Raw genomic sequence first — 27,607 nt, 5'->3', positions numbered from 1 at the left:
AAAGTTATGGTGACAATGCAAATTTAAGAAAAGATGGCAGCGCATGGTGACATTAATCAAAAAGATACACAGAATGTAATAGAACACCATAATACACAAATAAAAATAACAAACACTCCAAAATATATAAGAAAATATGCAAAAATACTCCAAAAACACAAGACAACTAAAATAAAAATACAAAAACCACATAAAAATATAAGATAAAACCACAATACACAAAAATGTTATTAAAATAACAAATACACTTAAAAACCCACAAAAATACACAACACCTACACACTCCAAAAACACATAATAAAACTTAAAATAATAATGAACTAAAATATACACAACATAACATAAAACTGTAATACAAAAAATAAAAATAAAATAAATAAATAAGAAATCACACAAACTGTTGTTTGCTGTATTAATTAAGACATTTATCAAAAATATTAGGTTTGTGTTCCTAAAAAAGCCTGTGATATATTAAACAAAGGTTTTATCACATTTTAAATTCCTGGTACTTTAATGAAATGAAATTTAAAAGGACTAAAACTATTAAATAAATGTCAGAGGGCTAATTGTTTTAATTTCTTTTTACAAGACCTTACAGATGTAAATGAGGAAATGAGGACACCAACTGGTTAATTCAGGAACTACAACAAGAAAAAAAAAAAAAGAAAAAAAACATGGGACAAATGTGCTGAGTGGACATTTGATCATGTTGACAATTTAAAACAAACATACTAAATAAAACCATTTCAGTTATTTAAATTAAAAATAATCGGTAGAAAAAAAGTTGAATTGACGTATTATAACAATCTTTAAATCTCCAGAATTTGATTAAACGTAAGAGATGACTGTGCAACATAAAGGTTTATATTACCATAGAGATAATCTTCAAGTAATAAGAAGTTTTTCGTTTTGTTTATTTTACCAAAACCTGAAAAATAAGCTATAAAATAAAATAAACAACAATTTAGGAAGCATATTTAGTCATTGCTCTAGCCTCGTTGTTACTTAAAGAAAAGTCAGTTTTAATAATTACTTAATTCATAGTTTGTTGACCTTTTTTTTAATATAAAAGAAAAGTATCCACTGAGTAATACCACTCTTAACCACAGGAGGCAGTATAGTCCACAAAGTGCTCCCCCCAGTCTAACCCCTACACCCCCTAATTGGGTTTAAACTGGGATAAGCGGGAGTAGAAAAATTAGCTTTGCTCTCATTTGATCCACAGCTCAGATTCTTTTCATTCCAACCAGTGCACAGAGTGTTTTACACACGTGTTGTATTGTCCGTGTGTGTGTGAGTGTGTCCATGTGTGTTTGGAAGCAGGTCTGGGCAACAGTAGGGGGCAGGCTAACAGAGAGTGTATTTAAATACTGACTTTACAACTCTGTGTTTGTAGTGAGGAGAAGGAGAGTCCTGTGACACTGTGGGAAACACACACACACACACACACACACACCACACACACACACACACACACACACACACACACACACACACACACACACACACACACACACACACACACACACACACACACACACACACACACACACACACACACACAGAGGGATGATGTCTAGACTTAGTACAGGACACAGGATGAAAACAATCAATCACTAGCAACACCTAAAGTAGAATATCTTCCAAAAAATACACATTTTTTAAAAATACACGACAAAACAACAGTGTGTTTGTATCCATTCATTTTTTAACGGCATTAATTAATCTACCTACGTATATTTATTTATTAGTGAACAGTCTAACTCATTGGTTCCCAACCTTTTTGGGGATGTGACCTCATTCCAATAGCACAAATTTTGACAAAAGTGAAAGTACATATTACAGTTGTTTAAGATTGTGTGTTTTAATTTTTAAAGACATGTAAAAATATAATTCTAATCAGTTTTTTTTTGTTTTTGTTTTTTAAATCAATTACAAAACATTGCACACAACCCCACTTTAATTCCAGCTGACTCCACATGGGGTCATGACCCCAAGGTTGAAAAACACTGGTCTAACTCTAAAGCTGACAGAACGGATTTTGATGATATTTTCTGGAAATATCTGAAATGGGATAAAGAACGAGTGATTACATTTTGGGGATGATCCAGATCAATATCCTGAATCTGAATCAGTTTTAAATATATAAAAAAAAACAATGTCCCTCATCATTGGTGAAATTTCAAAAAACAATATCTCAGTTCGTAATCGAATGATTACTATGTATTGTCCACTTAATTCCTCATTTTTTTCCACTTCCGGATCAGGTCTGGACTGCACATTATATTACGATTATTCTGAAAAAATGTGTTTCATGTTGAAACTTAAACATGTCCTAACTTTTTAACTTAGTGCTAGCCTTTCTAATGATCTTACTCTCGAATTAAAGTGAAGCCGGGAACATTTGTGGTATGCTATTTAATTTTCACACCCAACTCTATTTGTTCCAAGAACCCAACAACATAATATTAGAAGTTTCTTTTCCCAAACTCACCTGTTTTCCTGAGTTTTTAGCCTCTGAAAAGTTACTTTCTGAGCAGTTCTATAAACGGGCTGTTTTGGGGCCTGCTTATGCATATTCATGAGTGGGCGTGTCTATAAACGCTGACATCATGAGATCAGTGACCACCAAAGCCATTTTCTTTTTGTTATCCACACAATGTTGTTATTGTTTTCAGCCAAAAAAACTACATATTAACAATAAAACACATGGATATTTAAGCGGCTATTGTCACTGTGAGTCCGTCTCAGCTCTTCAGGGTGTGTGTTTATCACAGCAGCAGCAGCAGCAGCAGCAATTCAGCTGCTTCAAACCGGAGTGTTAAGCTGCTAAGTCACTCCTTCTCAACTCTATTAACTACAGGAATAGTGCATTTAAGGTGATAATCATTTGTTTTGTCCAACAGCTGAGTCACATTGTGTCACAAACACGTCAGATCAAGTCAAAGGCGATACGACAAGGCGATATAACGGATGCTAAAATGGAAACTGCTCCGCTACACAAACAACAAACAACAACACCGTTGCTGTCCACTGCTCCTCAGGGAGTGGTTAAATGCAGATAACACATTTAGTGTATGGAGCTTTACATATACTGTATGACAATAAAGTATACCGTAATTTCCAGACAATAAGACGCTACAGTACTTTTTTTTCTCATGCTTTGAACCCTGCGGCTTAAACAATGACGTGGCTAAATTGTGGATTTTTTTTCCGGTTTTATAAGCTTAATGCTGCCACAAAATTGAGCTCCGTCACATTAGACCAGGTGGAACAACATTAAATCGTTCTTGCTCGCACTGAATCATTCTGATCACTCATTTGTCATGATGTGCCCTGCCTCATCATAGCAACGATGGAGAGAAATGTTGAGAGATAGAAAGAGAGTGAGAAAAAGAGAGAGAGAGAGCGCCCCCTGCAGCAGCAGCAGCAACGTAGATGCAGTAAAAAAATCAGCCAGTTTGTAATAGAAGAATAAACAGCATAAAGTTGTTAAATCACCACATCAGGTTTGTTCAGGACTGATCGGCTAATGGAGACGGAGCAGAGATCAGAACATCCTGCATACAGGCTGCATCCAGGATGTTCTGATCTCCATCTACAGTAAAAGTCAGCCAGTTTGTAATAGTAGCATAACAGCATGAAGTTACCAAATCACCACGTTGGATTTGTTCAGAAGCGATCGCGTCCGTATTCTGACTCAGAGTCCGACTCGCTCTGATCACTCCGCGGTAGTTCACGGTAAGAAGAGCAGATGAAGTGGTGTATCAGTCTGGTTACTAGGGATGTAACGATTCACTCAACTCCCGATACAATTCGATTCATGATACTGGGTTCACGATACGATTCTCTCACGATTTATTTTGCAAAATGGGAATGTATATAAATGACTGAAAAATATTCCTTTATTTTTTTGGGAAAATACTATACTATTTTTCATTGTCAAAAGAATACCTTGATAAACTATTCAAAACAATGCAATTTAACTAAAAATAAATCTTGAATGAAATAAATAAAGGAATAATACAAATGAAGAAGAAGCTTATTATTTAAATTCTGGTTCTATAGTAAACAATACAAAAACTGCATAATAGTTTCTTTTTCTTTTAAAAGTGCAACTGAAAATGTATTTTGTTGCCTTAACAATTGGACTTAAAAAACAAAAAAAAACAAGTCATTTTACTGTATTTAGGTCAGATATTGGTTTGAACCAGCAGATGGCGCTGGTAACCCAGTGGTCGGTTGGCATGCAGATATTTTGCAGTGAAGAAGAGATGCTATGCTAGCAGACAGAGCTAATAGAAAAACGTGACTTTTACAGATATTCACGTAATATTACAGATATTCTTTCGGTGCTAAAGGGGTAAGGAATCATTTATGAATATGTTTAAGAGTAGAAGATGGCCAGAAAGAAAGTATTAGCAGATTTCAACACTTCTGGGTTGCGCCCTCTGCTGGTTAAAAAAAAGTACTACTGCGATTCAATTTTCACAGCATCGATGTGAATCAATATACCTATGAATCGATTTTTAACTGCCTTACGATTAATCGTTACATCCCTACTGGTTACAGTAAAAAGTGACCATAAAAAGCTGTAAATGGACTGATATGTAGACGTGGAGCAGTGAGGAGGAGACCGCCTACCTGCCTGTTTTGATTGGCTGAGTTGTCTGAAGGGCACCCTCAACAGCCAATAGAGTGCGGCCTATGTTATGCTGCGGCATTTGTGTGGATTTTTTCTTAAACAATTGCTAAATTATTGAAATGCGGCCAATAAAAACTGCGTGAAATTATGGTATATATTCTATATTAAACCGCAGTTTGTTTTGAGTGTGAGATCGTTTGAGAGGGAGGAGCTCATATTCTTAAAGGGTAGGAGGAGCCAGGATTGTCAGGAGGAGGAGTTTTACGCTCGCTGATGTCACCGAGCGGAGAAAATCCAACTGTCCCGTTTGGAGGCTGACTTTTTTACAAAATGTGGAATAACAACAGAACTTTTTCAACTTTGTCCCTCTGAATGAGGCAAAAAGATGTATATCACTGTAGCAAAACCATTAGAAAGTGATTTTTTTCATAATACCACACCCCCCCCCCCCTTTAGTCATCATAAAAAAACTGCAGCAGAAGCCAGAATTTAGTGAATAATTTCCACGAGCAAGGAATAAGGAAGAGGGTATTTATGTCTCACACACACACAACACCACACACACACACACAACACACACACACACACACACACACACACACACACACACACACACACACACACACACACACCACACACACACACACACACACACACACACACACACACACACACACACACACACACACACACACACACAGAGGGTGGCTGCTCCAAGAAGAAGCAGCAATGAATTATTTGCAGCAAGTCTTTCCCAAAGCTGCTCCTTGTCTGAGCAGGACGGGAGAGGAAAGCAGCCAGTGGAGCTGCCTATGCACCGAAATCATTCTTTATTCCATTCTAGTCCAATATAAACAACAGACACTTAAAAAAATGAAAATAAATAAAAGTTAATGATTTTTTTTCAGCAAATAGAAGTGTTTAAAATGTTAAACTGAATCTAATCGGTGTGGAAATAGAATTTTAGGTCTCGTTATAGTTAACTGCATTGGAAAGCTCCATATTGACTTTATTAAAAGTCAAATGTCCACATCTATAGGCAGACTATATAAAGCTAAAGGCGTACTAAACAACTAAACAGCTTCTATTTCAGATACTTTGTCTTTGCTTATGTCCCACTTAACATAATATGTAGAGGTGTGGGGAAATGCAGGAGAAACTATCAACTATTATAGATAATTAGTAAAATTTAAGAGTGTGCTATTATTAAATTATTAATAAATAAACCAAATAATGGGCATGACAAATCGTGAATATGGTTAAATGGGCATAAAAAAATAATAAAATATGGTAAAATGAGATTAAAGTGACAATAATGGGTCAACATATGTGACATTATGTGGAAAGTGGTGGAAGGGTTTATAATAGGGGTGGCCCGATCCGATATCGATCCGATATTAGCCTGAAAACAAATATATAAACGGATATTGGATTCAAATTTCTGGATTCTCCAATTTTTTAAATTTTCATTTATTTTTTTCTCTCCCCCAATTATTTTTAGATTTATTTTATTCAATTGTAGAATACTGTAGATATTATGTTGAAGGTTAAAATGTATGTAACTACAGTGGGTAATAATAAATGGGGTCAGTTTTTCTCATCTCTACTGTTGCTGACTATTGTTCTCTGTTTGGATGACATCACCTGATGAAACCTTTTCTAACATTCCACACTACAAAATAAGTCTTTTTTTTTTTATTAAAGAAAAAAAATAAAGAAAAAAGTACGTATAATCATATCGAATCAATATCGAGTGTCGGCCGATACAAAGGCTGCAATATCAGTATTATATAGGAAATGTAAAAGTTGTTTATCAGTGCTGAAAATGTCTTGAAAGTGAAAAAATGTGCAGAAAAAGCATTGAAAATTTTTGATGAGAATGTCATAAATGGCGTAAGTATGTAGCAAAATGCATTAAAAGGAACACAAAAATATGACAAAAGTGATGAAAATAGGTTAAAACAGGTATCTGGCAACCCCCTCCCAGTGTCTCGCAATCCCAAATCGGGTCCACTGAATACAAGAATGAGAACCACTGACTTAGAGGAGAAAAATACTAAGTGGACATATTGTGCAACTGTTTTGTTAAAGCAGAACTAAGTAACTTGCGCTTAGCTGCTCTACCTAAAGGTGAGAAAGGGAGCGTGAGGCTTCCTACACGTACCGGACAAAATAAAGCGGATCTTGAATAAGCGTATGATGCGTACCACTCATCCTAGCGTACCGCCAGCCAAGCGTACCGCTCAGCCAAGCGTCTAGCGTACCGCTCATCCTAACGTACCACCAGCGTCACGTAGCGTACCGCTCGCCTAGCGTACCGCTCAGCCTAGCGTACCGCTCAGCTAGCGTACCTCAGCGTACCGCTCAGCCTAGCGTACCGCTATCCTAGCGTACCACTCAGCCTAGCGTACCACTCAGCCTAGCGTACCACTCATCCTAGCGTACCACTCATCCTAGCGTACCACTCATCCTAGCGTACCACTCAGCCAAGCGTACCACTCAGCCAAGCCTACTACTCAGCCAAGCGTACTACTCAGCCAAGCGTACTCAGCCTAGCGTACCACTCATCCTAGCGTACCACTCATCCTAGCGTACTACTCATCCTAGCGTACTACTCAGCCAAGCGTACCATTCATCCTAGCGTACTACTCATCCTAGCGTACCACTCATCCTAGCGTACCACTCAGCCAAGCGTACCACTCAGCCAAGCCTACTCAGCCAAGCGTACTACTCAGCCAAGCGTACTACTCAGCCTAGCGTACCACTCATCCTAGCGTACCACTCATCCTAGCGTACTACTCATCCTAGCGTACTACTCAGCCAAGCGTACCATTCATCCTAGCGTACTACTCAGCCAAGCGTACCATTCATCCTAGCGTACTACTCATCCTAGCGTACCACTCATCCTAGCGTACCACTCATCCTAGCGTACCACTCATCCTAGCGTACCACTCATCCTAGCGTACCACTCATCCTAGCGTACCACTCATCCTAACATACCACTCATACTAGCGTACTACTCATACTAAATGTGACGTCTTAATGAGTATGTAGAGTGTTCACATTAGATTGTACGAACAAATTGAGTATGCGAGAAATACGTGGATGTATACTATACTTGGGAACATTTTTTAAGTATGCACAGCGGGCACTAGTCTGCATTGTGAGCGGAATGTAAAATGGTCCTGGAAGCTAAAAATCAAACATCCCCTTTTCATAATAAAAGCATCTCTTCTTGTTTAGTTCCATCAGTTTTTCGAACAGGTTTGTAAATAGGGCTCTTATTTTTAAGTTAACAGGAAGTTTAGTCAGTAGCACAATGGATGGTCTCTGAAAATGTGTGAAAGAAATGTGTCTACATGAGTTTTATGGATCAAATAAGCACATCAGAGTTATTTTGTGTCCGTGTGTGTATTTGCCTGTTAGTTTGTGTGTTTTCTGGAGTTATTTTATGCATTTTTCTTGTTGCCATTTGGCAAATTTTTCTGTTATTTTGTGCTCATGGGCTGTGTTTGAAATGTCATACTCGTACGTACTTCTCATACCTAGTTATACAAGTCATACTCAACCGCTCATCGTCCTTATCGTACTTATAATATATAGTCGACAGTATATACTCATTGTCAGTGTGACAGTTACAACACAGCCTAGGACTTTATAGACTTTATTCTAAAAATGTAATGATGCCGTTCTGGGCCTGTGTGTATTGCGTCTGTGGCGTCTACACTTCATGTAAACGCTCACATGTTCTGCGTCAAGTAACCACAGACGCTCGTGTTCCAACAGACGCAACACAACGATCCAACAGAGACACTTAAATAAACTCCTTCATATTTAACTCTGTCGTCTGCCTAGTGTGTGTGTGTGTGTGTGTGTGTGTGTGTGTGTGTGTGTGTGTGTGTGTGTGTGTGTGTGTGTGTGTGTGAGTGTGAGAGAGAGAGAGACAACGAGCGAGCATCACTAGAACCACTTAAGATGCATGACATGTTCCATGGGAGGCAGGCCGTGGTTGCCATAGCAACCAGTGTGGGTTATAAGCTGACGGTGACGGCATATTTGATTGGCTGAGTGGATACAGGAGGGATCACAGTTTGAATGGAACAGGACCGTTGAGTCACATCTACGTGGTGCTCCGAGGAATTGGATTTTTGGATAAAAATGCTGAGTATTGATGATATTTACACCGCTGTAAATAACAGAGCAGGAAGTGCAGCAGCAATTAGTCAGCTATTGATCTACAATAATTGAATTTTTTTTCCTTAAGTTTGTTAACATTAAAGTTGCCCTTTATTCAAAAAGCTGGATTTTAAAAGAAACCTTAATTCTTCCAATTAAAAAAAAATATATTATTTGTCTTTTTATCAATATGACAAATATATGATAATTGTGATACATCACAATTGGATCTAATTTTATCTAATTGAAATTGGAAAACAATTACGGTAGCCGACCCATGGAGACTAGCCATGGTTCTCACCAGTGCCCCCGAAGTTGTAATTTTGCTCCCCTACAGAGCAATGGCGCCCCCTACGTTCAGTTTTCAGCAACCTAGGTGGGATTTTCTGTTGTTTTTTCCTATTTTAATTGGTACAATCGTAATAACTGTTGCACACATGGACACAAAAGGGACTTCCAGGTGTGCTCGGGTTGTTTCAACTCTCTTTTTAATCTGCATAACCCAGAACACATTCATCAGCCGCACCGTTTATTTAATACAGGCGATTGGCTCGAACGCTCCCGTCTTAACCCAAGGACCCCTGCAGCCCTTTAGCTGCCCTCGATCCTGCCTGTGTGCATCCTGTTTACGTAACTGTAATAACCATCCACGTATTTAAGCTACGAGGAGTGCGGACAGTGCGAACTCTGCTGTGCTCAAACATACCGTGGCCTGGAAGGGCCCGGCGACAAAGGCTCCGCCCTGCTACCAGCTCGCTACTTACTGGGGCTGTTGACATGGTAACCTCGCTGAGCCCTCTCCGTTCTACGCCGGGGACAGAGACCCCACACCCCCGACACGGACTGTCCTTAGTGTGTACCGACACGGGGACTGGATGGCGACAGTTGGCGTAAGGAGTCGGTGGCAATGTCGGCCACCCACCCACCCCACCCACCCCCGACCCGTCTAGAAACACGGACCGCTGTGTAACTGCACAGCAGAACACAAACCCGTTAGATCTCGTAAGCTAAGCAGGTCTGGGCCTGGTTAGTATGGATGGGAGACCACTGAGAACTCCGGGTGCCACAGTGGGGTGGCAGTCACCTCAGTGGTATCTGTCATTGTGTCCTTGGGCAAGCTGCACATTAGTCTCAGCACTTACAGTCCCTGGCATTAATAATTCATTGTTCTTTTATCCGTACATCTTTATTTAAAAATCCAAATTCCACAAGTGTTATGAGAGCTGATGTTGTAGGTTTTATATGTTTTTAAAGCTGATTTGATTGTGAACAGTAAAATGTTTAGTTTCTTGTGGCATTTATGCGGTTTGGAAGTCTTTATTTTTCCTGAATAAGCTTTTGTGTTCGATCAGATTAAATTAGCTGAACAAGCTAATGTTTTACTTATTTTTACATATTTTTTTGTATTATGATTAATGTTGGATTTGGTGATTTGATATAAATAAAGATAATAGTGATACATTTGTTTGGTTACTTTAATTAATGGATACAGACACATTAACCTTGTTTAAAAGTATGAAATAGCCACAAAGTGAGAAAAAGAAAAAAAAAAGATAATTGTGATAATCGTTAATATCGTAATAAACTGATTAATCGAATTGTAGCACCCTGAATCAAAATCAAATCGTGAGGTCCCTTAAATGGCATACCCCTAAAAGTAAGGCAGTAACAAAAAACAAATGTAGCTTTACTTCACTCATTTTGCTAGCCTATGCAGGAAAAGTGAAGAACAAAATATTGAGCTTTTATTTTGACGGGAATTAATTATTAATTATAATAATTGATTAATTTCACACTTTGGCTATAAATCAAATTTTCAATGCAATATTTTTTCACTATTTATCTCCTGGTCAGAAAAAAATAAGCCTTTGTGTTTTTAAAACAGACTTTATTTTATTTTAAGTTTGAAGATAAAACAGAATTTTTAAAATAATGTTGATTGATTGTCATTAAGTGTAGATATCTGATACGTAAATGACTTAGTGTACAATATATATGACATAAACAACACAAACAACAACAAAGTCATACTGGATTCATGTAAACTGTCTAAAAAATATTTTAAAAATATCAGAGAAAACCCAAAAAATTAATAAATTAACATTTTTTTGTCTATATTGCACTATGACAAAGAACAACCAGGCCTTTATATTTCAATAAATGTGTTTGTCAAGACAAATCAGGCACGTGATGAGTGTAAATCATACACAATCATACACAAATGGCATTTAGAACAAGTAACTCAGTGTTTTTAATAACCAGTTTGCATACTTCAGAGAAGCTTTTCACAATAAAAGTCATCAAAAAAGACAAACTGACTTGTCTATTATAATCTAATCTATTATTAGAAACATGCCTATTAGTAATTCAGGACTTCACCAACCACCACCAATAGAATCTGAACTAAAAAAAAATCACTTATGGTCACAAACCACACAGAGCGTCTTCTTACACTAATAGATAATCATGTTTGACCTCCACTGGGAGATTAATGCATGCATGGGCAGTTTTACAATGTCAACAGCAGCTGAAAAGCCTTGTTATGATGACACTAGTGCTGCGTGGCTGCCCGTGAGACGTTGAAAGACCCCGACATAAAATTACAATAATCACTCTAAAAGAAGGAAGATGTCAAGCAAATCTTTACATTATTATGAATAAATATAGAATGTGCAACGGTAGAGAAAATGATCTGAAATGCGTATAAATTTACATTTTATTATAGAGAAAAACTTGAAAACTCAACAAAAACTAGACAGTTTTGACATTTAACATAGATGATCACAGACCATGGGGTAGGGTTGCAAAGGGGTGGAAAACTTCCAGTAAAATTTTACAGAAACTTAGATTTGGGAATTTTGGGAATAATCAAAAACATAAACTTTTCATGTTAATTATTTGTTGGCATTAGCCAGGAAATGGAAGTAACTTTTAATATGTTAGATAATACTAGAATATAGTTCCCCAACTATATTTAACATCTCTTTAAAGGTCCAGCCTTCAACTTTAAATATTTCCCATTCATTTCCATGGGAGGTTTCAAAATTTTCAAATATTTTAAAAATCCCCGAGCTTCTATTTCTGTGGAAATTTAATAAACACAATCAGCTGACGTCCTATTGGATCATCCACTGGTTAGTCCCACATTCAACACAACAAAAGTAATTTTGATTGGATACCTTCCAAAAAACAAGTTCTGATTAACTTTTGTGAACAATACAGTTTCTTTATTTTAACAAAAGTATATAAATATATTTTGAATTGATATAGTATTTTTTCAATTAGTCAGTGGCTATCCGTACGATTGCCGTATCAATATACAGACATTTTATCCGTACGCAGCGCCCATTATTGGCCAAATTAGGTCACGTGACTAAGACTAAACCTGACTGTAAACCTTAATCCTAACCCTAAAAATTGTTGCGATATAGAGTTATAACCCTAAGACACTACGTACGTGTACATTGGTAACCGTACCAATAGTACCGGGGTTGTTCGTACGGCAACCGTACAAATAGACACTTTCTTTAAAAAACTAGTCGAGGAAAACTACATTCTCCTCTAACACAAGAGTTAATGTCTCAGCTATAAGTGGTGCATAATATCCTTTGGGTTGGTATCAATAAAAACATTGAGAATTGACCATTATTCTCAGTAATTTTTTGCCTCTACATTCAGTGAAATATTATTTATTAATCTAGTGACTGACTTAGAACCACAGAAGTGTGGGAGTGTGAATGTATTTAAAGGAAAGCTTCAATTGGCAAAATAAGCAAATGATGAATAAAAGTAATTTCAAAATGATTCATACACACAATAATGCTATAGCAACAATGAGCATTGACTTTAATGACTTCCTGCTGTGACCACAGAGGAAAGAAAACCACACACACACACACACAACACACACACACAACGCACACACGTGTTGGCTGTTAGAGCTGGAATGGAACTGATCATTAAAACAAGGCAGAGAACTTCAAACTACACAAAATAACAGGATCACAATGACCTTAAAAACATCAGTATATTATATCTATATTATATATTAGGGATGTAACGAGTAATCGTAAGGCAGTTAAAAATCGATTCATAGGTATCACGGTTGATATCGATTTCTGAAAATTGATCGCAGTACTTTTTTAACCAGCAGAGGGCGCTATATATTAATCCTTCCAGAAGCTATCCGGAAGTGTTGGCGGCGGGCGGAGTCTGCTAATACTTTCTTTCTGGCTTGCCTTCTACTCTTAAATATGTTAATAAATGATTCATTACCACCCCTTTAGCACCGAAAGAATATCTGTATATTACTTGAATATCTGTAAAAGTCAACGTTTTTCTATTAGCTCTGTCTGCTAGCATAGCTTCTCTTCTTCACGGCAAGATAGCTGCATGCCAACCGACCACTGGGTTACCAGCGCCCTCTGCTGGTCCAAACAATATGACGTAATCAGTGGCAATCACGTTTTTTTTTTTAAAGTCCAATTGTTAGGGCACACAAATACATTTTCATTTGCACTTTTAAAAGAAAAATAACTATTATGCATTTTGCTTTGTTTTTATAGAACCAGAAATTTAAATTAATAGGCTTCATTTTCATTTGTATTATGCCTTTATTTATTTTCATTCAAGATTTATTTTTAGTTAAATTGCATTGTTTTGAATAGTTTACCAAGGGATTCTTTTGACAATTAAATATAAAAGGAATAATACAGTATTTTCTAAAAAAAAAAATTTGTCTACAGTCGTCATTTTGTAAAAATAAATCGTGAGAGAATCGTATCGTGAACCCAGTATGTGAATCGAATCGTATCAGGAGTTGAGTGAATCGTTACATCCCTATTATATATTATAGTAGCAGTATTCATAATATAATGAAGGAGTAGTGCACTTCTAAAGGGAATGGCAGGGTTAGGAAACTATTTATTGCTGATAATAAACTAAGCATGTTTAATAGAGCTGGGACGATATATAAAGTTCACGAGACGAGTCGTTACTGAGCTCGCAACAAAGATTTAAAGTCATATTTTTGAAAAGATTTTGAAAAATAACCATGATTTTGTTTATTGACTAACTCTGGGAATAATCTTTTTTTTTAACTCAATAAAAATATATATAACGCTCTTAAAAATCTATTTATTTCTTTTCCAAAAATCCATTAATTTTTTTTTTTCCCAAATTCCATGTTTTGAACATAAATTTTTTTAATTCAGTTTTTTTTTAATATTTCATACATTTTATTCAGAAAATATTGGTTTTCAACTCCTGTGAGGAAACAAAATAAATAATAGGAAAAAAGGAAAGCCACAATTAAAGAAAAATGTAACACAAAACCATGTTTAAGCTACAATTCAAAGGACTTTCATTCACATTATGTCATTTTCCACGTTAAACAGTTTCTATTGGTCGATTCCGCAATTCCCTTAACACGGAAATCATAGGGCTCTATATATAACATTTATAAAAATATGAATAATAAATAAGACAAAATTTCCTATTTAAAGTGCAAAATGTTTCACTCTGCAAATAAAAGGCAACAACAGATACTAGGGGTGTCCCGATCCGATATTGATATTGGATATCGGTCTGATATCCGCCAGAAGAAGAAAAAATATCAGAGTTTATCGGACTGCATCTAAAATATAAGCGTGAACTTAGTCAACAACTTGAACTGTTGACTATTGTTCTCTGTTTGAGTAACATCACTTGATCAAGCCTTTTCTGACATTCCACACTACAAAATAAGTCAAAAGTATGTATGATTCATGCTGATATCGTATCGAACTGATATCGGAATCGACCAACAACCAAGGCTGCAATATTGGTATGGTATCAAAAGTGACAAAGTTGTATCGGGACATCCCTAACAGATACTGAGAAATTCATGCCAGTCTAAAATTAAAGCCATGCTTCAAACAATTATTCCTATCCTATTTATTTATCTGATGGTTTTCATTTTATTTTGTTTTATTTAATATAGAATTTTTATCATCATATGTTTTGTTGTCCTCAAATTTCTCATTTTATTTCTTCATACATTATCTATAAAGCACTTTGTAACATTGTTTTTAAAAAATGCTACATAAATAAAGATTATTAGTATCATCATTATTATCCGTTAGAGCTGGATATCACTAGATACCTTGCGATACGATATATTGCGATATCATTTATTTAGTTATTCACGATAACAATAGTATAGCTGTACGACGATAATCATTATATTGCGGGAAATTTAATTTCATCCATGATACATCACGATATCTGTGTCATTGAAGAAATTCAGAATTTATCTACTGCACTGACTCCATTTCACAGGAATGACCAAGTAAAACAAAGTGTATACTACACAGTGGTTCTTCTTAACTCACACACACACATACGCGCACACAGTAAATTTGTAAATATCCACTCCTCACCTATTGTCTCATTGTACTATGTACTGCATTATCTCTGTGTATCATGTATATATACAGTATATATTGCTCGTCATGTCTTGTAAGTTGCAATAACAAAAAACTTTTTATTAAATCTATATTTGGCGCCAGTGAATCGAGACGAAAACCTAGCGATATATATCGTCGTATCGACATTTTTGACACATCCCTATTATCCGTGCATAAACTTTAGCAGTTGAGCTCAGTACAACTCATACCATTAACTGTGTTTCCACTACTCTTGGAAATGTGTAATAAAAATTGGTAACGAAAACACCTGAATTTTGAAAAAACACTCAAATATCGCTAAAAAGGAGGAGGAATTTCATACGTTTCGATGTTGAAATGTATCGCATAAACACGTCACAGAACGTGAGGTACCTGGTCACATGACCACTTCTTCCCGAGAAAACATGGCACGGTACGTGTGGACAGAAGAGGAGACCCAGACATTTCTTAGAATTAGACTTAATAATGATTAGTACCACATTAGACGTGAAAAAACAAAGGAATGCAGAATGCTCTAAGGAGGTTTTGAGCGTCTGTCTTTCTGCGGCGAAGTCTCGCGGGATGAGACTTCACGGGAGTTACGAGGCTCCAGCCCATAGCAACGCTCAATGGAAACACGTTCAACGCACAATTGAATAAATCTGTAATGTAAACCCAGCTGGTGACTTTTATTATCACACAATACATCCTTTCACCCATAAAGTTTAGTTTTAAAGCACGATTTAAAAGCATACAAGCAGATGTTTGTGTTTCCCCTGACTGCATGGCTTAAATTAACCACATTGAACCTCATTATTTAATAACACAAATGAGCAATTTAGGCCCGACTCAAAGCCACAAGCCCAGAAATAGTTGTGGTGATGAGACTCAAAGTGAAACCGTCTCAATCTATTTAGAGTGTATTTGTCCTTCTAAGCTCACAGCTTTAACAAACACACAGTAAAGCTGCTTAACTTAGTGTGTGTGAGCACTAGTCTAGTCTAGTCTGTACACACGCACGCACGCGCGCGCACACACGCACACGCACAAGTCTGCAGAGCTGTGGTCACATGGGGCCAGACTGAGGTCCACACCACACCATCACATTAACAATAGGTCTTTGTGTAACTACGGGGCTCCTCCATTCATCATTAGAAACACATTCAGTGGTAAAGTTGGTCAACTCCAACGCTACACCAAGAAAAACACTGCTTTTTTAATCATAATAATAGTAATAAGGCTGGTTTCCATGGTAACAAACCTCCACTGATGTACTATTCTGCTCAGCAGTCGTTTTTGTAACACTTTCTTTATTCAATAGAAAGGAGGAGAATTTGATCTAAATCAGCCTGGTCACATTGTTTTATAATCTGTTTTCTGTCCAGAGAACCATGTCGTATGTTCTTCTCACCACAGCTTTTTTTTAATAACGTCATTAAAATCTTTTAACAAGGACGAGGCGATGTTTTATTCCTGAAGCATCTGCGAGCACAGAGTACAGAGCAGTGTCAAAGGGTGGAAGCTAAGAGCTCAGGGAATGTAGAACAGTAAACCCTGGATAGACTTAAAGGGATTCAATTAAATGGATCTTTGGTAGAGTTTGGCTGACTAGAAAAGAGAGAAACAATTCTTTTTAACTTAAAGTAGAAAAACAAAACATGGTGGACTAGAGATACAACGAAGGCTGGATTTTCAAAAGAAAATCCAATAAATTAATACATTTATTTAAACCAATTTACAGGATGAATAAAATCCTTAAAACTTTTCAGGAAAAAACCTTCAACAAATCAGGGGTGTCCTTCGATCAAACATTTGACTTCAAAGCAAGATGCAAGAATACACATTATATTCCATTACTTTGCTGGTTTTTAATTGTTTTTATGAGATAATCTAAATTCAGATTTTTTTAAATTGTCATATGTGCATGAACATGTGCCTAATGACATAACATCCCCAAGGTCCTCACTAAGTCAATAAAGAATAAATAGCAAAAGTAGAAAAATAGAAGAGAGAAAAATATATATATATTTAAGAAAAATAAAATTAAAATACAGACGAGAAGAAAATAAATAATAAATATAATTAAAAAAAATAGAAAAACACAAAAAAAAAAAAAAACAGAAAAATACTTCATATTTTTTTCGTCCTGTTATTTAAGTTATTTAACATCAAGCCCCAAAATGACACAGAAATAACTCGCATACACGTTTTAGGACAGTATCACACATTTAAACGCTATTTCGCCTGAAAAATAACGTTAAATGAAAATAAAAGAACAAAAATGGAAGAACATGTCAAATGTAATCAAACGGCTATGCAGGAGTATGTGCAAAATGTAATGAAATATCTATATTCTAACTATTTTGCACTGTACAGTTTCCTCTGGAATGTTCTGTACTATGTGCTGTTTTTTATTTTAACACAAAAACACACTTTTGTTTTAGAAAGTTCACTAAAAATCCAGAAAAGCATGAATATGTCTTAGTTAAATTGAAGTTAGTGCTTTATGAACAATGTAATCATTATATTCTTTATTCATATTACACTTTATATCAATATCAATTTCATTTGATGTGAAAACTTTGCTTCTCGTGCCAAATATTGTTAGGTGATTAATTTAGATTAATTCATTACAAAGCCTCTAATTAATTTGATTACTTTTATTTTTAAATTGAGTCCCACCTCTATGTATATATACATATATATCAAATTTAAAAAGCCTATTTTGTTTAATAGCCATTAAAGTCATCTAAACAGGGAAAGATGATGAAATGGAATTAAGAAAACATTAAAATGGAAAAGTTTGTACAAAAATGTACTTATGACTTGATTAAATATTTATCTCTGATCAACCTCCTGATCTTTTAAGAATAAAAAAAAACTAGAGATGTCCCGATACAACTTTTTCACTTCCGATATGATACCGATATTGCAGCCTTGCGTATCAGCCGATACCGATATTGATCCGGTGCGATATCAGCACGAATTATACATACTTTTATGACTTATTTTGTCGTGTGGAATGTTAAAAAAGGTTTGATCAAGTGGTTACTCAAACAGAGAACAATAGTTACTGTGTTGGAGTGTGAACCACACTCTAACACTCTATAGATAGAAGTGCTGGGATGGAACATTTTATCAGAGCTTATATCGTTGATTTTAGATGCAGTCCGTTATAATCCCTTATTTGTTTTGTAGCTGATATCGGTCTCTTAAAAAACCACATTGGCAGGACTGTAAACAGTTGTAAACAGTTGTAATTGCTACTGGAACGACTTCTGGTCCATAAATACATGAGGTAAGCGAGTGTTAATTAGAGCATGAAGGAAAAGGGAGTAAATCTCAAACCTGTCGGCTCACATTGGTGGCCAACATTCACTCATTGATTCACCTCTTTGTGGTTATTGCATTTCTCTGCAGGGCTGCAAATAACTTAAGTTTACAGGTTCTAAGATCAAACCTAAGACACAGACGCAAGAAGTACCTGTAGTTCATTTTCTCACCTTCTTCAAATGCAAAAGACCTTTTGGTTTACATTCATTTGTGTTTTTGTCTCACCTTAAACTCAGATTTCTTGTTGCTAGAGCTCAGTGAGTGAAACACAAACAAATTCCTCCCAGTCAGCACTTTGCATTCAAGGAGGAAGTCACAGATGTACACGCGTGATAAAGAAACAACAGACTGCAGCTTTTTTTAAATCCTAACTACAACAAAGACACTGTTGAATGACAAATGAAATGTGGAAAAATTGACTGACACTCAATCATCAGCTTAATAATGCTTGCATTAGTAAAAGAAATGTTAACATTTAGAGCTGGGCATCATGGGCAATTTACTGAATACATTCGATTAATAAGGTTTTGAATCAATTAATAACAATTCGATTTTCAATTCAGTATTGATTGATTGATTGATTGACCTTTCAAATTTTACTTGGATATTAATAAGATGGTTCCAAACCGCCATGTTTGCGCTGAATGCACTCTCGTGTTGAGCAGGTGCAGTAGTCTATGTTGCTAACACCAGACTATAGCGCAAAACTAAATAAATACATTTCAGCACCAAAGAATCGATTTTGGAAAATGTCAATGAAATTGATTGAAGATAAATTAAATAGATTTTTTTTACTCAGCTCTATTAATATTCCAACAAAAGATATTAAAACATACAGCCTTAGATTTTCAATGATCGTGGAAAACAAAGGAATAAAATGGAATTCACAGCAATCTTTTTCTTTTTTTAAAGTTCATTTTCCTCTCTCTTTATTGAAGATCAGGTCCCAATACAACACGGAAATGTCTCACATGTTGTTTTGGAACAATATCACACATAAACACACTATTTTTCACCAGTAAATGGGTGATTTAATGTCTAGAACAGTGTTTTTCAACCATTTTTGAGCCAAAGTACATCTATTCATTGAAAAAAATCCCAAGGCATCTAGAATCACACACATTTCGTGTAAAATGTGAGTAAAATAAAGGTTTCACAAATAATATTTTTGGTCCATATCACATTTACATGGGTTTTTTCCTGTTAAACAGGTGGCTAAAGGTTAGCAGTGTGGCTAACATCACCCTCGCAACGTAAACTCGCATGATTTTAGCGAAACCATCCCATTTGGGCAAATTATCAGACGGAAATAAATGTTAAACTAATAACAGTAGTTCACTATTGACCTTATTTATCATGTTTAGTATGATTTTAGACATTTTAATAACCATTAAATTCCTTGAAACCAGTATAGATGATAAAAAAAAAAGGAAAAGTGTAAACCCTGAAACTGAATTTTGGGAAGTTTAGAAATTAGTGAAAAAATAGAAAACAGATAAATAAAAAGAATTTGAAAAGCTACGAGCACTTTGAGTCACTTCCCTTTGTAGAAGAAACAGCGATAGTTCAAAGTAACAGGGTCACATGATGCGAGCACATCATATCCGACATTACATCAGCCATAATAATAATAACCATACGCTCCATTGAGCTTCAGGGCTCTTGAGGAAATGTTCCACATTAACATCCCAGTTACATTTAAAAATTCAAATATGACTAACATTGATCATCACAAATAGTGCAGAGCTGCACGATATGTAGCGCAGAATTAGTGCACGTAAAATCAAACCTTTCTTCTGTGGCAAGCTGTTAGAAAATAATGTAACAGTAATATCATCCATTTATAATCGCTATTACTGCTCAATTTAGAAACTCAGGCTTGCCTTTGGCTTTTCAAAAGTATTCCAACCAATCAGGGAGCTCGCTTTGGTTCTAATCCTACTAATAGTCTACTAGTAGATTATTTTGGTTTACTAGGAAACTCTACTCACACACTAGTGTGCGTAGAACCTTACTAGTAAAACTGTTTTTTGTAGTGATGCAACGAAATTACGACCATCGAAAATGGCCCAAAGGTGCATTTTCGGTATTCAGCTGAAACACTTTCAGCACACGTTTCACGAAGCGTGTGCGTCTCTGTGACTTAAATGCACTCTGTGTTTTAAGAACATATTTAATGTAACTCAGCCACTCAGTTATAGACACTTATTTACAGAAATGTTGCATTAAAATAGTGTCACTGTTCATAGGACACTTTTTCAATTGATTGTCTTTCAGAGATATAAAATAATTTTTTATTTTTTCACTCATGTCATAGATTATCGTAGATTGATTTCTTACCAATATATCGATAATCGCAGTATCGTCATATCTTGAGATAATCGTTATCGTGAGCTTTGTATCGCATATCGTATCGTGGGGTACCCAGAGGTTCCCCCCACTAGTTGAGGGTAACACTGATGACATCATCACTGTAGAGCTAGGACTGATGACACTGACCCTGACACACACACACACGTCAGGGCTAAATACATGTTTTCATATTTTTAACTGATTTATTCTTTGAAGCATTAACATTAATTCATACAATTGAAATGTTAACCACAAATACAATAGGAATTATGATTTTGTTTCGGTTTCCGGCCTCGATTTTCTCATTTTGGGTTTTGACCAAGAATTTTTATTTCGGTGCATTTTATATCACGGAAATAAAATTTATGCTCAAACATCTTTCCATAATTCTTAGTCATATCTGTAATGTAACCACTGAAACCTCAACTTAAGCAGTCAGCCTTAGATGAACTTACAGCCAACTGTGGCTGCATGGTTTAACCAGATTATCATTGTGTCACACACACACACACAGCCATCTGTTATTGCCACACACACACTACTGTACAGACTTTCTCTGCAGCACACGATGCCTGGTCTGAGCAAAGAGGAGGAAGAAGATGTTGTGTGAACTGAAACAAGTGATAAACCCCCCCCCCATCTCTAGAGAACTACCTCTGTGTGAATAAAGAATAAATGGATTATCAGGTGTCAGGTGGGGGCTTTGCTATCATTGGTCGATGCAATGGCGGCCTGCTCGATGCAAAATGAAGCAATGGAAGTGAAATGGTTAAATGGGGGAAGGAGGGGGGGAGAACAGAACAGCAGTAGGGGGGGTGGGGGGGGGCACATTTGTTTCTTCTGTCTGCTCTCCCTTGTTCACCTTGGCCCAGATTCACCCTGTACTTCACTGTCACCTATCCAAATACAATATGGACACAGTTATATGATGCTTTTTTAATTCAGAATTAATGAATTTGGAATTGCTCTGTAGGTCTGGGGGTTGGGAAGGGTTCTGATTGGACAGGGGAAAACAAAACGTATTCACGTCAATCGAAAAAAGGACAGAATTAATTTAAAGCATAATTAAGTGTTTACAAGATGTTAGGGCTGGACGATATGGACCAAAAACCATATCTCAATCTCAGTCCTGACCAGAAAGACAATTCTAGGTTAAATTTGCAAATAGGATCACCCAGAAAATTATATATTATTTGTTAGTAGTTAGTTAACGGTATTGTTATTTAATTGTTTGGCACTGACACTTATAAACACTACAAGGGTTAAATTGCAATAAATGGGCTTAGTTTTGGAGCCAAATGTTTTTTTGAGAATAAAAGCCAAATACTTGATCATTTTACAGCCACGTCATAGATAGCTGCAACTCTATCTAGTATATATATCGATATAGGCAATATTGTGATTTTTTATATCCCCAAAATAGAAACTCATGATATCTTGAAAGTCAATATATTGCCCAGCTCTACAAGATCAAGGGATTATTTAATTCGGAATTAAAATCGGTATAAACCAGCCACCTAATTCAGATTTTTGAACCATTTGTTCTCTCCTTGGTTTGTTTGATTTATTTTCTTTAATCATTATTATTATCATTAGGTTTTTTTAAGGTAGATACACTGCTGTTGTGTTCATGTTAGAAATAAATAAAATAAAATCTAATTTAAATCTAATCCGGAATTACATTTCCATTTGGACTTAAGTGTTTACAAGGTGAGTTTAAAGAGGATTTAACTTTTATTCTGAATTAAAGGGGAATTAAAATGTGGCCAATAAGGACACTTGCACAATTGCTGTTGTTTTTTACCTGAGAACTACACATAAAAAAGAGAAAAGCCACTAGTGGAGCCGACAGATGTGAAATATTAGTAACGCAGAGGCAGCTGTGGTAAATAACGGCTGCCCAGAGATAACTGCAGCCAAGGCAATCACACACGGAGGCTTGTTGTGAGCAAATGGATAATTTAAAAACTAGCAGAATGCAAACCTCAGCCTGGACTCAGGAGTCAGAAAAATAACAAGAACACAGAAGAAGAGTATATGAAGGAAAAACAGCAAAATGATGGTCCATTGTTCCATAGATGTATTTATTCATCTGAATAATATCCACTGTTAGCCAGGAAGTTTATTATTATTTGGGCCATAATATGTAGTCATCTTAAGATAGAAATCCTTGTTTTAATCAGAAAATAAAATGTGTTCAAAGTGACCAAAAATTGTGAAAAAGGTGGTGAAATGGGATTTTAAAAACCACAGAAATTGGTTAAAAATTTCAAATTAGAGTGGACAAAAACAACTTGAAAAAAGTAATTTGACACTTTGATGAACATACCACTTGTTTTTGATATTAGTACTTGAATTACAGTTAGTTACTATTTATTTGTTCACACAAGTTTAAAAAGATGAAAAATATTGTATTTCATACATTTTGTACTTGTAAAGGTGAAATTTGTAATTATTGATATATCGTGGGATATATCGTATTGTGACACACAATCGTGTATCGTATTGTTAAAAACAGTCATAGCAGTGCACACCTATTTAAATGGAGTCAAATGTGAGGTCAAAAAGGGGGTGAAATTTTAAATAAAGAGAGGCAAAATATAAACAGATCTAATGGATTTTTCCGTGTCAGATTTTTTCTGTTTCAGACATGAATTCTGTTTTTCCCATAAAATCAGAGGCTCTACAAACTCAAAACATTTTAACAAGGTAAACATTGTGTTTTACTGACTGAAGACTTTCTAAGGCTTTTAAACTTGAGGAAGTCTTCATCCCAGCTTCAGTGCCTTAATGTGAACACTTCATTTCCCCCTCTACAGTCAGTAGAATTGACTTGGCACGAGCTGGTGAATCAATATGAGTGTGAGTGTGTTTTAATGGGGCTGAGCACTGAGACCATCTGTGAAGTTAGTGTTTGCTTTGCTTATAGTGAATTGTTAACCTGGCCTGTATGGAATGGAATGGATGACACCTTAAAGGGATCCTCCACTGTTTTTACAAATGTGGCCTAAAACCTTTGAAATGTCCTTTTTAGAAGATCTATGCAAACAAAACGCATTATTTTGCACCATATTTGTTTTATTAACTTAGTGGAGGATCTTTTAAGGATCTGCCTGTATGGTCAGGAGCCAAATTTAGATGCTGGAGGCTGTAAGTGTTTGAACAAACAAGTCAAGTTCCTTCAGAATGTAAGCTAAGTGCGAGTTCAACTTCCTGTTTGGAAAACCATCCCAGAGTGGAAGGTGTAAATCACTGAGGAATACTGAGGGAACAATAACTAACTACATCTGTATAATTTTAATAGGACTTATTTTCAAATATATATTTATATCATTAAAGGTAGGGTAGGCGATTTTCGAAAGCTAGCATGATTTTGAATGTAGCCTCCCCAACAGCTCCGCCTTCACCCCCCTCGCCCCTCCCCTCTGTTGCTCCGTCTCACTCACATGCATGCTCACAGCTGCTGCAGAAGAGGAGCTCACCTCATCTCTTGTATTGTGTAGAAACGTTGTCTCATGTAGCAGTAAATAAACAATAAACTTTATCATTATATATGTTAAAAAACGGACTAAAACTCTGTTTTAACTCTGTCAGCGGTGACGCGCTTTCAGCGTGAGCTCGTGCATGCGAGGGGTCGAGAACGAGCAGGGAGACATGGAAACGTGATTGGTTAAAAAAAATGGTTAATTTTTTTCCATTGGTTGAAGTTATTACAGATTTACAGCTGCTACAGATCATGGAGTTTCTTCATTCCTTTTTCAGAGAACAAAAGATCTTAATTCTGTCAGGACATAAAGAAAATTTCAACCAAAAACTTAAAAAGTGTATCTGGAGGAAATCGCCTACCCTAGCTTTAATGTAAATTTATGATTTTACAACATTTCTGAAGAATGAGTCCACATTTATTGTAAAAGCTAAAGTATTATTGAAGAGTTAAGGGTGTAAAAAAAAATGGATTCGGTGATCTATCGCAATATTTCACCACTCAAATATCATATCGACAAAAAAAAATATGTCCGAATCAACTACGCTAACATATGCATAGCACGTAAACGCCATGTCATTAGTGTCCAGTGAACGCACCATCACTCCTCAATGCATTTTAGTTGGAAATTGATTGTACTTTATATCCATAAAACATACTGGGAACTTTGATAGATGCATGTGGTTATTAAAAACAAAAAAAAAGCTTTTATTCAATTGTAGAATACTGTAGATATTATGTTTAAAATGTATGTAACCAATCTGTTAATAATAAATGGGTCAGTTTTTCTCATCCCTACTGTTGCTGACTATTGTTCTTTGCTTGAGTACATCACTTGATCAAACCTTTTCTAACATTCCACACAACAAAATAAGTCATTTAGAAAAAAAAAAAAAGTATGATTCATGCTGATATCGGATCAATATCGGTATCGGCCGATACGCAAGGCTGCACTATTGGTATCATTTTGGAAATGAAAAAAGTTGTATCGAGACATCCCTATTTACCACTACCATCTGAGCCACGGTCGCCCCGGTAGTGGGTCGTCTTCTGATCGAGAGGTTGGGGGTTCGATCCCAGTGCTGACTATGTGTCAAAGTGTCCTTGAGCAAGACACTGAACCCTAAGTTGCTCCCAGTGGTCGACTAGCGCCTTGCATGGCAGTCCTGTCCCACTGGTGTGTGAATGTGAGAGTGATTGGGTGAATGAGCTGATATGTAAAGCGCTTTGAGACTGTTTCAGTGGTGATAAAACTCTATATAAATCAAGTCCATTTACCAGTCCATTTATATTGGTGCTTGAATTACAGTTCGTTAGCATTTACTTGTTCACCACAAGTTTAAAAAAAAAGTGAAATAAATTATATTTCATACCTTTTTGTACTTGTAAAGGTGAAGTTTGTAAGTATTGATATTGCAATGTATATTGTATTGTTAAAGGTATAGAGGATGATTTTTCCGAAGTAAAACAGAAACGCCCTCTGCACATACACAACACTACCTGCTTCCATGCACGAGCCGAGTTTCCTCGTGCACAGCTCTGTTTACAAAGTTGGAGTCGGCATCGCTCATACAAGCTGCTGGTTCAGCTTACCTTGCACTTTTCCCACTATGTCAGACTCGTCACCGGTAAGTGAAAATCCATTTTCAAAGGACCCGACGCGTACTGGGCACAAGCACGTGCAAGTGCACGTACGACGACCTTACGTAAACATTTAGTCAGAATAATTGACAATTAGGAGGACCAATCGTTAAGATTATCCACCTAGAAGATGAAGCCAAAATAACATCGTCTATAATAGGAGTGTGACGATATCTCATATGGTGATATATCACGATAGTTTTTCGCACGATCAATTATCGATAGGCTCGCACTAAGTATTGATTTTTTTTTTTTTTTTTCAATTTAAGACTTGTTTTATTATTTTCAAAACTTTTTCTGCTTTTTCACTAAAATGTGCAGGTACGTCTTCACAGAAATGTTAGCACTGTTTGTTGAAGGAACCAAAATATTGTTTTACTGAAATATTGCACTATAATGATGTCACTGTTAAGAAAGACCCTGTTTATTGTTTACATAAAGCACTATTGGAGATACTTATTAGTTTACATTGGTATGTTGACACTTATTTACATAAATGTTGCACTAAAATAGTGTCACTGTTCATAGGACACTTTCAATTTATTGTCTTTCAGAGATATAAAATAAAATTGTATTTTTTCACTAAATCTTTTTCTCTCTCTTCTTGTTATGACGTAGATTATCGTAGATTGATTTCTGACCAATATATCAATAATCGCAGCATCGCCACATCGTGAAATAATCGTTATAATGAGCGTTGTATCGCGTATCGTATCGTGAGGTAACCAGAGGTTCCCACCCCTAGCCCACAATATCTTTAAGTATCGGGATATATTTTATCGTGACATGCAAATTGTGAATTGTGTTGTATCATCAGATTCATTGCAATGCACAGCCCTGATAAGGAGTTAACTTTTTATGCATTACACGTTTTAGTTATGCACAACCCTTAAATTATCTTATCTTAACCGCGCACACATAACATCAGCTGTATTAGGGCCACTTCCTTTAGTCAAAAAAAGGGTTGAAATGCATAAAATACACCAAATATTGAGTAACTTAGTAGATATAGATGTGTGCTCATTTAGATTAAAAAATGTTACTTACTAAATTACTTCTGTATTTTAGTATATTATTCAAAGTGTCGAAATATCATGTGGTCCAACTATTTGGAAAATATCTTTAGAATTACTCTAAATCTATTCACACTTATTTTCTGCACTATTTTAGTTCTATAATAGTCCTATATAGGAAGTATTTCTATCATAATATTCATGCGATCCTTGCCCGATGATGAACATTTGATGAAATATTATGCAGTGAAATCCTTAAACTAATAGTTAATAATCACTGCCAGCTGTTGTTTCTCTAGGTTACAATACTATTACTTACATGTAAAAAGTGCTCCCACAACCAAAGAACTGTCCAAGAAATACTGAAAGCACTGAACATCTGTTCACCATTACACTCTTTGTACTTCTAAGTCGTAAAGTGAACGCCTTTAGCTACGGGCTTGTAGAGTAAACTAATTACTTTTATTTCAAAGGTATTAGCTTTAGCCATTAGCTGTTGTGTTGTGGTGACCAATGATATTCTGTTCTCTAATATGTA

The 27,607-nt window shown here is 35.9% G+C and overlaps 1 protein-coding gene across 2 annotated transcripts in view; it reads right to left on the bottom strand.

Moving 5' to 3' along the window:
• stag1a (STAG1 cohesin complex component a) overlaps positions 1 to 27,607 on the bottom strand; it is a 60,206-nt gene that overhangs the window by 29,897 nt on the left and 2,702 nt on the right. The gene's annotated exons all lie outside the window — the stretch shown is intronic.

The sequence above is a fragment of the Gouania willdenowi genome, chromosome 22 (genome assembly GCF_900634775.1).
Source record: "Gouania willdenowi chromosome 22, fGouWil2.1, whole genome shotgun sequence".
Classification (NCBI taxonomy): Eukaryota; Metazoa; Chordata; class Actinopteri; order Blenniiformes; family Gobiesocidae; genus Gouania; species Gouania willdenowi.
This window is presented reverse-complemented; position numbering and strand designations above follow the sequence as displayed.